Source organism: Andrena cerasifolii, chromosome 2 (assembly GCF_050908995.1).
Source record: "Andrena cerasifolii isolate SP2316 chromosome 2, iyAndCera1_principal, whole genome shotgun sequence".
NCBI lineage: Eukaryota > Metazoa > Arthropoda > Insecta > Hymenoptera > Andrenidae > Andrena > Andrena cerasifolii.
In genome coordinates, this window is record NC_135119.1 from 25958885 (window position 1) to 25973817 (window position 14933).

Here is a 14933-nt window from a genome sequence, read left to right on the forward strand (position 1 = left end):
AAATGCGGGAAACTGAGTACGACAATTCTTCCTATATAATAATATAGAATTAATATATGTAGAATAAAAATAGGAAATATATAAGATCGACCCAAATGCTCAGGACCTCCTCGATTTTACCAATCACTAGGCACTAATGGTACATATTTAAATAGTAGATAATCCCGAAAATCTCGTCGCGTCAGAACCTGAAATTATCCCGAAGAACACAGTTCAGCCCCAGGAAAAGCTGGACTCCCAGCGAGGATGCCGACTTGAAACCCTCGAAGAGACCCCTATCCCCTTTTCGCAAGGAACACCCTCCGCCAGAATCGCTAAAAGGTTTCCACTTGGAGGCATTGTTTCGCCCGTCTGAGCCAGCCTCTGCCATTCGAGCAATTTTGGAAATTAAGCGGTCTTAATAACCCCTGAATCAGGTTCAACAGCCATGTAATTGCAGAGCGAACGCTCTTGATGGCCGAGTGGGCAGGGGGCTCCGAAACGGCCATCGCGATTGGAAGAACTATGCAGTCCACTATGCACGGTTGCCCGTGCAAAGGGGTCGGCCAGGAATTTGCTAGCTTTTCGAGTTTTTTGAGGCAGTCGGTGCTTCGAGCGGAAGCTCTTTACTGTCAAAGGGACACCATTCCCCAATGGCAGTATTTTCTACAAATTGGAAACCCCCTGGGCGTTCGATTGACGTTTCTTTCTAATGAAACTCCGCGTCTCGTGGAAAAATGGAGGCTAGAATATGCATGGGGTCACGTGTGGTGGCTATAACCTTGATCTTGCTTAATATTTGGCGGGAGAGTGGATAGTGTTCCCTGACAAATGAGGGGGTGGAAGGTCGCCCCAACTACAGCTGGGTCGCAAGAAATTGGGCCACTCAAGGTCAACTCCCCAGCCGTTCATCACTCCGAGCATAACTTCCGTTCTCGACCCTGTCGTGGACCTTGTACAGAGGTCGAATAATAATGTGCCACTCGAGACAATTAGGGGATCGAGTTCCTGGGCAGTTCTGAGGCATTAGCCGAGTACGGTGGGGGGTGAAACTTGACAAATGATGGGGGGCCACGTAATGGGCATTTAATGTGGAAATATTGCTCCCTAAATGAGTGACTTATAGGTGGCGCTCCTTGAAATACCTTCCTCGTTTCTGGAGATCGAAAGGGGTGCATAAATAATTCGAGGGAAGTATTCAAAGATTTAGCGAAGAATAAAATTAGTTTGGGTATTGTAGAGTTCGGAAGAGAGTCAGATCGGAGAGTCGGCGTTGGGGGAATTGGTAACGCTTCTGACCAGTAATCCGGAGGACTCGCGCATCGCGGGTTCGAGTCCCATCGCCCCCGGATTTTATTTTTCGTCGACAAGTCCTATTATCCATGCGGTGTTTTCACGCTAACAACCCACACAGGGGATACTTTAATTAGCGAGGAACTTATTGGGGTAGGAGGAGGTGATTATCTAAACTATTACGGCAGTTTCACGACGACCTTAAAGGGTCTTTCTTAACAGAATTTCCACAGCGATCGACCCACCGAAAACCACACCAGGAATCACCCTCCAACGCCGAGAGTCTCGAAGGAAGAAGATATGCGAGAGAGGGAGAAGACGAGGGAGGGAGAACAGAAGCAAAGAGGAGGAATCCGGTGGAACACAGTCTATTTGAATTCCAGCAGGAGATTCGTTTTAACGAGAGTGCCTTTATTTCGTTCACGAGGGGCCGACGAAATTCACGGACACCTCGCGAGAGGACCGGCGCGCAACCAGAGAATGGAAGAAACGAGGGAAGTTTAAGAGCGACACGCGCGACGACGTGGCCTCGACGAACGCCTGTTGGACAAACGAGGGGGGCCTCGAGCAGACAGGGATGGAGCGGGGTAACTAGGGGCAGGTGGTGGTGAAACTGAGAGGAAGACGGCGGAAAATAGGGGATGCAAAGTTGTAGAGTAAGAGCGCGGTGGAAGAGGGTTGGGGAAGGTTGTAGACGAGGACGAAAGACGACAAGGGGATGCAATGCGACGAAGGAGAGAGAAAACTTAAAGGGTGGAATACCAGGTTGTAAACAAGAAAGACAGAAATTGGGGTGCACAAATTGGGAGCGCAAAAAGTAAGGCAGAAGAAGATCGCAAGACTGTGGACGAAGAGAAAACGGGGTGCAATACCTTGGCAAAGAAGAAAAGAAAAGGGAGGAGTAAAAGATTCCAAACAAGGAAGACGGAGACTCGAGATGCACAAATTGGGGACGAAAAAACGAAGACAGAAGAAGAGCTCGCAAGGTTACAGACGAGGAGGAACGGCAGAAAAGAGGGATGCAAATTTGTAGACCAAAGAGAAGGTCTAAGAGACGAGCAGAGTGACGGAGAACTGGGAGGAAAGGGGGTTGCAAAGGTGACAAACGACCACGAAGAGAGGACAGCTGTGCACAAGGTCGTGGGAGGAATGAAAGAAATACATCTGTGCGCAAGGTTACGGATTACAGACAAGAAGACGCTGGAAGATATATAAGGGTTCTAAATGAAGCAGAGAAAACGGGAAATGGCGTGTACCTACGCAAGGCGATGGTAGGTGACAGAGGGAGAGATTGGAGGAGGAAGGGAGACGCGGGAAGCTTGTAAATGAGAAAAAGAGAGGAAGGCTGTGCGAGGGCAAAGGGGGGGTGGCGCAGGCAAAGGAGAAAGAGAAATAAAACAGCAGAGTAAGCAAGGTCTCCAGGAGGATAAGGGAGCAAAGTGCTGGAGTTCAGTAGCTCGTTTCACCGTGGTACCGCCGGCTTTAACATAAAAGAAAACGGCCTTAACTGCGCCGAACGATCCACTCGCGCGCCAGGAATTTCGAAACAATTTCGAATAAAGGGTCGCGCTAAACAATCGACCGGTCGGTGTCGCGACAAGTGCCTCGCACCAGGCGGTCCTTAAAATTCATTCCGATCCGGCAGGCCCTTAACAACGCCCGTGAAAAGGCAGTGGTCACAAAAGAGCGCCGCCAAACCAACGGGCGACGCCATTCGCTCATCGGAATGCTGCATCACGGGGGGCTCGCGATGCAATTCGGTGCAATGAATTTTCGTGATGGCCGCTAATTGATTTGATGCACGGCTACATACATATTAGCTGCGAAATGATCCCCGTAATTCGATCGTTGCTAATAGGTCGGCTTCGCGTTGCGCATCAGTGGAATCCGTGTAATGCACGCGGACAAACAACTTTTTCCTTCTCATCATGGAGTCTGTGGATACGAGCAGCTAATACTTTGTGAATTAAATTATCAATCAGGTTTTCAAACATTCGACCCAAGGAACTTAATTTTCATTCAATTTCTTTGAAACTCGAGCAGAGATATGCTTGTCGGAGAATAAAAAAAAATAATGAATAAATTTAATTAAGATGTATTGTTTATTTCGTTACAATGTTTACACAGGGTTGAGCAAATAGATAGTCGAACTTTACAATATATTACTAATGCTATTACTAATGACGACATGAAGTCATGAATGATTGAATTACGAAATTATTTTGGCGCCAATCGAGAACGCAAGCGTCAGACTGTTGGTGGGCGCTTGAATGTAGTCTCGGAAGGGAAACGGAAGTGGTAGTTTAGCAACCGGAAAAGGTTGATAATTTGAATGTGAAGTTTAAAAAAAGAAAAAAAAGGATGTGATTCCGAAAGAGTTCGTCAGCAAAGACAGTTCAATTTTCCCATCCCGAGAATTCATTAGTTTTCGTTTTAAATAGTGTCATAGTTCATAATTTTGTTAAAAGTAATTTTCTTGAAAGTACATTGTAATAACACTTTCAATTCTTGTTAAAAATCAAATAAAAATCAGACGCTTTTCGAGGAGAAGGGCCAACGTAGACCCCCAATCGCCCTCGGAGGTTTCATCTTTTCCCCCATTTCCGACATGCTAGTTATGGATTAAACAGAGCTGCCTCGCTTGTAACCCACGAAATTCGTGTCTATTCTCGATCTGGGTAGTCCCATCATCTTATCACTGGATCTATTCTCTGCCAGCTCGGTGTTACGAGCCGCTGATTAACCTTGGACGATATTCACCTAGGTGTTGCTCGAGACCTCGAGGAGATACATCCGTGGGCGCAGGGTCGCCTGGAAGTTGCATCGACGCGCGTTGCACGCCCATGCTGGCGCATAATCGCGAGTCGCGCTACCATGTCAGCTTCCGATAGGGACTGACTTCGTCGTCACTTTCTCGGATAGTCGTTGGATTTCAGGCGAGCTTTTAACGCCGGCAAATTACGATTCTCGAGAGTCGTTGGAGGGAGTGTTTCGAAGCGGCGATTTTGTAATTGTTTCTAGGCGAAGATTCCCTGCTTGCTGCTGGGAACGGAGGCTGCTAGTTGAGAATAGGTGGAGCTCGTTGTTAATGCAACTAGGGAAGTAGGTCTGCCAGTGGCGCGATGCGTGAGCGTCGTTTATTAATTCAATACACAGGCCTAGTGACGATGATGGAAACTGCAGCGATTGGCGTGAACGATTCATGCGCGCTGTCTATAGCCTATCGGATTGACTCCGCGGACTAGATCAATCACATTTCTTGCGATCGTTATTAGAGATTCTGTTTCGTGCATAACTCAGACTTTAACGAGCTTTCGCGCAGTGATGGAGCTTGGAATATTGACGACACTGATGCAAAGTTGTGAGAGCAGCTGAGTCGGAGCTTACGAGATGTTTAACGTAGTTTCGAGAGGAAATGATATTCGCACATTTTTCTTTGTGAACCTTTATTGCGAGATCATTACTGTTTAGTATTTAGTGGCTGCGTTAGGTCCTCTTGTTGAAATGTCAGTCGAAAGTTAGGGTCCAGGATTATTTAGTCTACTGTAAATTATTACTATTGATAGGAGAAACTAAGTGTCTCTGACGCGACTTATTCTGATAGTAGGAGCTTCGACAAACCTCATTAAATTTTTTTTTAAACAAATCTAAATTACCGAGTTTTGAGACTAAAATTGTTGTGAAAGTTTTGAAGAACAAGCTATGGAAAACTTCAACTCTACCTGCTGATATTACTATAAACTAAAGAATTCACTTTCGTAATCACAAGTGACTTTAAATTGAAACCTCAACTATTCCATAACTCCCAAAACCTCCAAGTCATCACAAGATTTAAAAATTTTTAAAAATTTCTATCCTTGCCCCAAAACTCAAATCCTGTTCACTTCCATCACTACCTGCCAGTCACCATCCCCGCGCAGTATCTCCCGCGCTACTTTCACCCCATTTTTCAGTCCCGAAAATCCCAGCAAGAATTTTGCAAAGCGGCCGCGACCGCAACAGCGGTGGATAACGAGCCGCGTTTCTCATAATCGTAAACGCGGGGTGGCGAGGGTGCGCGTCCCGCCGGTGGGCAAACTTCTCCCGTAGCATCAATCCTGATAACGCGTTTAAGCTTGGCTTAATCCAGATTGTTATTTCTTTCGTCGGTTATTAGGGAAGTGGCCGGCGAGGGGGTGGAGGGTGGACTTCGTGGCGGGGTAGTTTCAACCCGCAACTTTGCGTTACATCGTGTCTAACAGTACCTTTCACCCCAACCGCTCTGAGCTGTAATATACGAAGATCATACACAGGGCGGTGCAACCAATAATAAAGTGATTCTTAATGCAAAACCGAATCGAAGATGGAGAATAAAATATGGAGAAAATTAAAATTCGAAAATTAGTCCGTCCCAAATAAATCTAAATTGTCGAACTTTTCTCGAATGGTGTTTTTTATTTATTTATTTATTTATTTATTTATTTATTTAAACGGAAGCCCTTTGATAAGTCAATATACAACAGTGTATACACTGAGAAATGAAGCACAGATTAGAAAATTACATACATAATACGCAATATGGTGGCAGAATAAGTCACATAGAGATAAGCACACAAAAGCCAATGTAAAACAAAATAACAGCTAGTTACATATACGATTAATAACTCTAGTTCTAAATGTATGAAATGAGCAGTCGAAGAAGTCGAACACATTAGATACGGTGTTAACGTTCATATGTAATCTAAAGAGTTGTAGAATTTCAGGGCACTTAATAACGTGATTAGTAATCTTATAACTAAAAAATAAATCCGCTAGGAATCTACGTCTTTCAAGCGTCGGTATTCGTAATTGACAGAGGAGAGGCACATAATTATGAGTTTTGTTCTGGAGAAAATTGATTTAAGGGTAGAACGAATTTTGAATCACGTGTAGGTACTCGTAGAGGGTGGATTTTCGAACACGATTGTTGCGGAAACAAAGCTTCGCGTGAGGGAATATTATTCTATGGAGTTAAATATTTGCAGCACTTCAACCCTTCGGGTGGTATGAAACTTGAATACGTATAGGCGTCGAGCGGTGCAGCCTGTGCGGTAAACGCCAATGAGCGTTCATTGAGCGTGTTTAATAGATGTGACCAGAGGATTTCCGCACGAGGTGTGCGCTGCGGTTGAACTTCGGCATACAGAGGGTTAAAGTCACAAACGGGGGAAGTGAGTTCTATTTTTGGATATTTCTTTGCAATAAAAACGTGTATAGGGACTTGAGTAGCGGCAAATGCATGGACGACAATCGGCCACTCGGCACTCGCGTAAAACTTTAAACGAGCTTTTCTCGAAACAATGTTCTCAAAACGGTGGGACCTGTATCTCCAAAAGTTATTATCCGATTCGACTGAAACTTTTTTTATTTTGAAGAATATACTTCTGGCTAGGGGGGAAACCAGAAACATTATAGAAAAATGGAAAATTTATAATTTTTAAAGGCGTTGAAAGGACGAAAAATATAATGAAAAAGTGATTTCAAACTTCAAGTGTCGTTATTTTCTAAGAAATGTCATTTTTTAAATTTGTTCTGGTTTCTCCCCTAGCCAGAAGTATATTCTTCAAAATAAAAAAACTTTCAGTCGAATTAGATAATAACTTTTGGAGATACAGGTCCCACCGATTTGGATCAATTTTTTGACACCTTGACTTTAACGACTCCCCAGTGCGGTCTGCAAAGATTAATTATAAAACAAAAAATATATATCTCTAATTTAAAACATCCTTAACACAATGCAAAAAGTTTCATTAAATTATATACAGTAGTTTTCCTTTAATTAATTCCTAAAGATCACCTATTTTCATGGGCTCTAGACCGGAACCTCCCCTTAAGTCTCGCTCAGGACACAGGTATTTTCAAGTAAAAATTGAACTCATCTTCCCCGGTTACGTAACAACGTAACATACCTCTGCCATTTAGCACAACCAGAGGACCATAAAAAAAAATCGTTAGAAAGTGTTCGTCGTTTTATTGGCGCCACGTGGAGATCGAGTAGCGGTATCTAATGAAGCGCACGCGTCGTAAGTTGCTCGAGTAACGACGTCATCGCACGGCGCAATTCGCTCGACGAAAGTCAGCGACAACTTACTCCAATGTACGAGCGAGCTTCGATGTTGGTGGCGATGTGCCTCGATGCTGCGGGTTCAGAGACCAAATGCAACGTTTGCAAGTTACATAACGAGTGTGGAATACTTGCCAGCAAGATAGCATCAAAGTAGACTCATTGGATTAACAATTTCCTCTGCGCCACGTGGCGAACTTACTGCATCGAATTTCAGGAAAATTCAATCAACTTCAAGCATCCTGAGAAGGTGAGTTTAACGTGTGCTTGCAAGCGATGCCTTTATTATTCCGTTTGCAATAGCAAATCTTTAAAGCCAGAAGGGCCAGAGAGCAGCAGAAACATCGAAGCATTCGATGCGCACAGATTGGAAAGCTCCGAAGTCCGGTGATTTACTTTGAAAACACCCATTCTACGGTACGCTTCCTTTTTTCCCGAGAACGTGTAGTCAGAAAGTTCGGGGAACATCGAAAGGTTCTACGCAGGTTCGGGCGTCTCAGGATTCGTAAGCGACTGTCCTCGATAATGAATACTTAAAATGTGTGAAAACTCCAAGGTAAGCAGGTTCCACTTGAGACGCACCGAGTTCAAAAGATCTTCCCATCGACTTTGATCCCGAAGAAGCCGGGCTCGACTTCTGTTTACGTGTACGAGTTCCCCTCGTAGTTTCTGTCCCTAATACCGAATTCTGCGCGGGGCGCGGGATGCGCAGCGCCGGGTTGCTATCCCGAGGGGATTATACGGTCGTTTCGAGGGGAGCCGGGGGGATTCGGTGCACGCGTGCGGAGGATGGCGCCGCGATCTGGTCGATCCAAACATTCGGGATCGTGTAAAATTCGAGGGCGGGCACCGAAGTTCCCGGAGGAACAATCGTAATGCAAACATCGCGGGAAGCTGGCAGAAAACTGGCTGTTCAAACGGAACCCCTTCGCCGGGCTGGCACGGGGGGGCCGGAAACTGTTTGGAAAGAAAGCAACCGCGAGACGTTATCGTTTCGCGTGACGCGCGGCGAACAGCATGGCCGGAATAAAGACACCGAGGAAAGAGGATCGTCCGTGGGACGAAGTTTTTGTTGTAAAGGGGGAGGAGGAGGATTCCCTTCAATCGGTTCGTGGAAGCGAACGACACTGAGCGGGAGACGTTTTCGCAGCCTTAATAGGATGACGCCCACTCAAAACTTCTCGTAATATAAGAATCTAATTATCCGCAGGCTGGACGGACGTAAATTTCTCCGGCGAAGAATCTGGGAACTTGGGGCAACTGCGAGACGTAATGGGCTTTTCAGAGTCAAAATACTTGGGAGTGAGGGGAGCCCGGAGGTGTGGGAGAACTTAGGAATCGGGTAATTCGAGGTTCGATGCGATGGAAAATTGAAACGTGGAATTGAAAGGGTAGGGAGTTTCAGTTGAGAGCCGGGAGAATTAGAAATTGAAGGATAGGGGGTATCGAAAAGAGGGTTTGGGATTTAGGAATTGAATAATTGAAATGTTGGGGAATTGAAGACTTGAAAAGTTGGGGAATTGAATACTTGAAAAGTTGGGGAATTGAATAATTGAAAAGTTGAGGAATTGAATAATTGAAAAGTTGAGAAATTGGATAATTGAAAAGTTGAGGAATTGAATAATTGAAAAGTTGGCGAATTGAATAATTGAAAAGTTGAGGAATTGAATAATTGAGAAGTTGAGGAATTGAATAATTGAAAAGTTGAGGAATTGAATAATTGAAAAGTTGAGGAATTGAATAATTGAAAAGTTGAGGAATTGAATAATTGAAAAGTTGAGGAATTGAATAATTGAAAAGTTGGCGAATTGAATAATTGAAAAGTTGGCGAATTGAATAATTGAAAACTTGACGAATTGAACAATTGAAGTGTGGAAGAATTGCATACTTGGCAGGTTGAGAAATTGAATAATAGAAAATCCATGAAATTGACTAATCAAAAATGGAGTAATTGCAAAGGAACAATGATAAGAATTGAAAACCTCAAGAACTTAGAATACAAGACCTGAGGAATTGAACACTAGAGAATCTAAGCACAAATAACTAATTATATATCCAGAAACCACAGAACTACGCGCACTGAAAAATTCACAGCATCTCATCCAAAGCTAAAGAATGTAAAACAGGAAGAACGACGAAAAAGTGTCCACTAAATTGAACAAAAAAACCTACCAAAGCATTTCAAATATTAACCAAAAAAGCGCTTTCATATCCCGCCTAAGTAATTCCCTTTTCCTCCCTGCAACTCGGACTCCATAAATTTCCTCCATTTCTCACGCCCAAGTTCACTTAAGCGTAATACGAGGCGTGTTCCGGGCGATAACCCGGAAAAAATCTCCAAGATTCCACCGAAAAACGTGTTTACATTAAGGGCGCGGCGAACACAGCCCCCGGGGCATCGAAAATACATCATCCCACTGCGCGTAGCAGAGCGGCAACCGCGGCTCCATATTTTAAGACGCGTCACGGGAAGCGCATAAAAACGCGACGCAAGTATGCATAGCGGAGTGCAGCCGCGTGTACCCGGCCCTGTTGAGCGCTCCACGTTATATCACCCGGCAGGAAAGTCGGCGGCGAGCGCTGAAATACGCGTGGGACGTATCTCCCCGTATGACGCGGCGGCCGGTGACACAACGCTATCGCGATGCCGGGCCGTCGCCGCTGTTCATTAAGCCACGCATCGCCCCCGAATCAACGAAACCGCCGGAGTTTCCATCGAACCGGGGCGAGCGTCAGCGGTCCACGAAAAATCGCCACTTGAATTTCGCGCGCTACGAGCGGAGGCGTACAGGATTGTCGCGGTCACGTCCCCACAGAAAATGTCGGTCGGCCGCTACGGATGCAGCTTTGACACACATTTGTCACTCGACTTCACCCGTTCCCTCGTTTCACCAGCCACGGGACTCGTGGCACCGTGTCCTCCTTCGTGACTCGCTCACCCCAATCGAAACTGGCTGTGCATCGTCCTTCATAAAACACTCCTAACGCGCTACTGTTTACATCTCGACCGTAACACGCGACAGCCGCGTGCTTTTCGTAGCCTGTCGGCGAAGACGTTATAAACGGAACTCGGATTTGGACAGCCCCAGTCGCAGGAACGAGGTATCGCGTTTCGAGGCCGAGATACTCGCGGCGTTTAACGAGGCGGTTGTAATACTTGAAAATTAGGTGCTGACTCACCGGTGCCCTGCTTGTCCAACGACCTTCCCCGACTGTCACGTTGCACGGCCCGCACAGGTACCTGGAGCACGGTCGGTGAATTCCGTAGGTCGGTGGAACTGTTCACGGGACGAGGACAGGCGAGTTACACTGGACGCGCACTAGGAACACCGGGGGGGGGAAAGCACGCGCTCGCGGCGTGCGTGTTTCCCGTGGACGAACGGAAAGTCGAAGCGAACAAGCGACCCGCACGGCACGAGATCCGACAGCCGACTGACTTCACGCGGATGCTGCGGCGAGCGTGTTGCCACGCGTCCCCTGCTTCACGTCGCGCACCAGCCCCCCCACCACTGCCACCGTGCTCGGTCTCGCTCGATCGCACGCGGTCCCAGCTAGCACCCTCGCGCTCTTGGGGTTTCTCGTTTCTGCACGTGCCAGAGCAGTCGACTCCGAGTGACTTGAATTTTATAACACACAAGAATTTAACGCTGACTGAATTCCAACAAATCCGCGGCCTGAATAATTATCCCGAATGGCCGGAGTTTTTACGATTTTTACAATCCTGAATTTAGACGACGAACGCGGCTCGAGTACACACTGTCGCCGTCTGTCGACGTCGAGGCTTGCTTAGCTGATTTCAGATGGGTTACTTTGAGGTTGGGACAAGTTTCAGCCAAAGATTAATTAAGGAGTGGGAAGTTTTACAGTTAAGAATGTGTCAAAGCTGTTGGGAAGTTTGCTGAAGGAGATGGGAATGCGTTATATGGTAATATGAAAAGTCTTCTGGGATAGGTTCGTTTGGATATCTTCAAAATTGAAATTCTAGAAATGCGGAAAGGTTATGGTAAAACATTAAAGTCTTCTTGTGGAACACTTGAGTCTGTGAAAGACTTTTTTTGTGAAGATGTTTTTACTTATACATAGTTACATGTAGATGGCGAGACTGAATTATAGGGAACCCTAGCGGGTCATGAAATTATAGACTGTTTTCTTATGTAATTATCTTTATGTTTTGGGGGTTATGGTAAATTCTAAAGGAAGGAAGTTGGACGCGGAGAAAATGCGAACACGTGCAGCTGCAAGTATTAACGTTGAATAAATGTCTATTTTGTGTTGTATAAAGAAGAGTTAATCCTCACTGATTTCACCGCATTTATCCATATTTTTATGTGAACTTTTCCTCTGGGAAACCTTTTTCTTTCACCGAAAATTTATATGGATCTAAAGGACGTATCAAATAACATGCAGAAATAACAATTAGTTTGAAATAACAATTGAGTTTAGGAATCTATTCGTTGAAAAGTTATGAGGCGAAAAAGTTGCAAAATTTTGACATATTTTCTAGCCTTTATTGTGACAAGTGGTTGTCGCATATGATTCGTTGTTGAAGGTTGGAGGGGTAGGAGTACGTAGTTTCTTTGTTTTTCGAGAAGGTTACATTAAGGGATTTCGACAGCATAAAATATTTAGGGTGTTTCAAAAATACTTGAAAATACTTTTTTTACATTTCAAACAAAATTGTCTTTTTATGTTATATATTTAAATACTGCACTTCCTCCCCTCTGTACAGTATTTCCGTTGACTTATTCCGAACAACGCATTCCAGTTTCTAATTTGTCCAGGGTATTAGTATTGGTTGGGGCTAGATTAGTGCGTATAATTTACTTATTATACTATATTATCTAGTATTTGAACGAAGGATTTTTCGAAATATTGATTTGGGAAAAAATGGCTGATGTTTAAAGTAAAAGTTTTAATTTTTATCATAAATCATGCCTGATTTTCGTCAATTAAAAGAGAACTAAGCATCGGATAAAAAAAAATCCTTTGTTCAAATACTAGATAATATAATATAATAATAAGTAAATCCTTTTGAATTTTTTATTTTAGATGATCGACTTTCGAGCAGCAGTGTTCACCGCAGAAGCCTTTTTTTAGAGAACCTTCGAGTGATGGACAATAACTTAGTTATTAATAAATATTTTTAAATAATAAAATTACGATGCACGGTACTAGATGTAATCCTAAAAATAAAAAAAGATTTTTTGAGAAATGTGTTATAGCTTTTGAGTAAAAAATTTCCAAAGACCACCCTTTTTTCGGCCGCCTGACTGAGCATGATCCCTTAAAAAATTAGAATGTAAGATTACAACAGAAGCTTATTCTGTGAATTTTATCAACAAAATTATATTATGCGCCAAGGATGAATAGCGAGCCCCCCTCCAGACAGGGTTAACTACCCTCAACTCAGTTGCACCCCCAAGTGCAACAAAGTTCTACACAAAAAAGAAACCTCAAATTTTCTCCTAACCCTTGCCCCTCTAAAACTCGACAGAAACTGTCTTCCATTTTTCAATTCTTCCCGCACCACTGCGGCCAACAAATCCGAAAATCGAATCCAGCAATCGATACAAAGCCCTCGAGCAACCGCACGTGTCCAGCTTATCTGTGTCTCGTGTCCTCTGGAGCTTTCAGCCGGCTCCCTCGGTCCGCGTCATCCACCCTCTCGTTCCGTTTCCCGTCGCGATCGCTCGCGCCCTCTTTCTCGCCGCCGCGGCGTCGCCCACCCCCGCGCCCCTTTGTCTCTAAGCGCCGCCACATTTCTCACCGGGACGTTTTTCCCTCGTCAAGCGGTCCCGCGGACACCCTTCGCCACCGTCTTCCCCTATTCGGCTCATTTCACCCGCGCTCCTCGCGACGCCTCATTTTCCTCGTAATCGTTTCACTTTTTCCCCCGCCCATTTCATAATAGTTTGCCCCGACCCCACCCGGCAGCGGTTTGCTTTTCCATGCTACGTCGTGAATGTCCCTGCTACTGATTCGTTTCATTTCGCCGGCGCGTTTCCTTTTTTGCATCCCCCTCCATTCTCTAACCCCCGCGACCTCGTCCTCTTTGGTCACGGGGCTGCCTCCCCCTTGCGCGTCGCGTTCGCGTCGTTGCATTAGCATAAAGTTCTCCAAACCCCTTTAAGTATCAAAAATTCTAGTTGTAGACGCTTGCGGGGGTGGGAACTCTGGGAGGTCGTGCTTGTAATGGCGGCTGCTCTACTTGCCCCACTTTTCTTCGCCGTCCGGTTTTAAGGGATGATTGTTGCGGCGGGTTGAATGTCGGATGAAGTCTGAAGCGAAGTCCTGGGAAGTGTAGAAACCTGATCGAGGGTGCTTTGTAGATTGCTTGCAGTTAGAGGATTTTAGCTGCGCTTTAAGAATTGCAAGCTACTGATGGGGGAGCACTGCTCTTCGAATTGCAAACTTCAGTGACTGCGATAAAAATTTCAGTATCAATATCCTACCTGTTTTACTATTACCGTTATTCCCATCGTTTCTCCTCGTTCCGCGTATTTCTCCAGTTACAAGCTATTCTTTTTTATTTTTTCCACGGCAACGGCCACGTTACGCGAACTTATGTTTTTATTCGCGCCACGCAGTGAACCTTAAAACGGTTAAACAATATCTCCACCGTGAGGACCAATTAACCCTCGGGCGGGCGCGCCAATGAGAGGTACGCGAGCAGGCGCGTGGTGAACTAAGTTCATCGGTTGAAAATAATCATTTTAGCCCCCTTGTATATTTACACTTCAGAAATGATTTCTCCGTTGACAGTGGTAAGTTAAATTAAATGTGATGGGAAAATATTGGCAATGTATCCAAGAATGCAGTAAATGTATTTAAAACACACAAAAATAGTATATGTAAAACATTTTGAACATCAAAAATGAAAATCAACTGGCACAAGCATTATAGGGTTCTTGAAACGCACCACGATCGCGCGGAGAGAATGTTTGCCTTACCGAGGCCTAATGAAGGAAATACGCAGATCGGTGAACGGAGTTGACAAAGCGCGCCCGCTCGAGGGTTAAAGGAACAGTAGGGTAGATGTACCGTTTGTGGCCATTGTACTGTGTTTGGCCATGTGCATAATTATCGCGGTTTTCTTAGCTTGAAACTGCCTGCTGACGCATAATTATGTGTAGAATTTCACACCGTAAATGTTTTGGTTAGTATACCGCCAGAAATTTAAGGTTACATATATTGCTTACGCGAAAAAACATTATATTTTTTAAGAAGTGTGTAAACGGTTCGCTGTTCTTGTAATAATCGTGAAGGATGTACGGTAAGTAAAATTCCCATATTTACTAATCAAAGTATGTTAATATATAAATTATGGTAGATATAGGTTAAATATAGTTTCGAAATTATTCTGAAAGTATAAAATTATCAAATTTAATTCACTATTACGAGCAAAATTATGTGGCAAGAAGTGGTACAGTGTTTTAATAAATTTTCCATTTCTGGCCATCCGGTGGCCAAAACTGATAGAATGTACTGTCCAGTTGTGGCCTATTTTGCTGTGTATGTAAATATTTAAGTACATGCAAATGTTATTTTCAACTAAATGTAATAAAATAAACCATTGTTG

At 44.5% G+C, this 14933-nt stretch overlaps 1 protein-coding gene across 4 annotated transcripts in view; it reads right to left on the reverse strand.

Annotated features, from left to right (window-relative positions):
- Positions 1-10802, reverse strand: part of Ph4alphaefb (prolyl 4-hydroxylase subunit alpha-1) — a 216296-nt gene extending 205494 nt beyond the window's left edge. For all 4 annotated transcript variants that reach the window (XM_076830978.1, XM_076830979.1, XM_076830980.1 and 1 more), the window contains exon 1: positions 10535-10802. The gene's annotated coding sequence lies outside the window, so the exon portion shown is untranslated. The remainder of the gene's footprint in view (positions 1-10534) is intronic.
- Between the last annotated feature and the right edge of the window lie 4131 nt (positions 10803-14933).